Raw genomic sequence first — 773 nt, forward strand, 5'->3', positions numbered from 1 at the left:
ACACACACTGTCTACAGACTTTAAACACTCTCATGGATACACTTTGACCAAATACCTAGGCATCCCATGACCTAATCAAATTGACACAAAATTAGCAACCATAGATGCTGCTGCTAAGTGTGACCTGGCTTGTCAATCACTGCTTTGGGGGTGGGGGTGGGGTCTGATTCCTTCTCTGTTGAGCTGAACCCTTATCTCCTCTGTCACCACACTCTCATTACCTAGATAAGGGTAACTACCATGTTTCCAGGCCGGCAAGCAGAGTCTACACCAGTGCAAGCTACAATCTTGCACTGACTGTCATACAGCCACGTTGCGAACCTCTCCACATCCTCTGGCCTTCTGCCCCTTTAGGATTCATAAGATAAAACCCAGAATACTCTAGCACTAAAAACCTGATCAACAGCTCACAAGGCCTTTCTCTTAGCTGAAGATCTATTGGCAGTTGAAGGCTGCTGGGGAAGGAAGCCATTTTTCTTTGCAAGTATGGCCACTGGTAAGTTATCGATACTCCAGTGAGTGGTCCCACACCCTGGACATTCCTATAGCACTAATTGGACATGGGGGAGGGGGGCTTGTTTGCATTGTCTTTTTTTTTTAAAGAGAAAGTGAGCTTAAATACACCATTCATCTCTTTCTGCTTCCTGACTGTGGATGCAATGTGACCAGCATCTAAGTTCCTGACACCTTGACTTCTCCACCCATGATGGACCGTACCCCTAAGCTGTACAGCCAAACCATAAGCCAAAATAGGATGTTTCTCCCTAAAAAAA

Source organism: Mastomys coucha, unplaced genomic scaffold (assembly GCF_008632895.1).
Source record: "Mastomys coucha isolate ucsf_1 unplaced genomic scaffold, UCSF_Mcou_1 pScaffold6, whole genome shotgun sequence".
Lineage (NCBI taxonomy): Eukaryota > Metazoa > Chordata > Mammalia > Rodentia > Muridae > Mastomys > Mastomys coucha.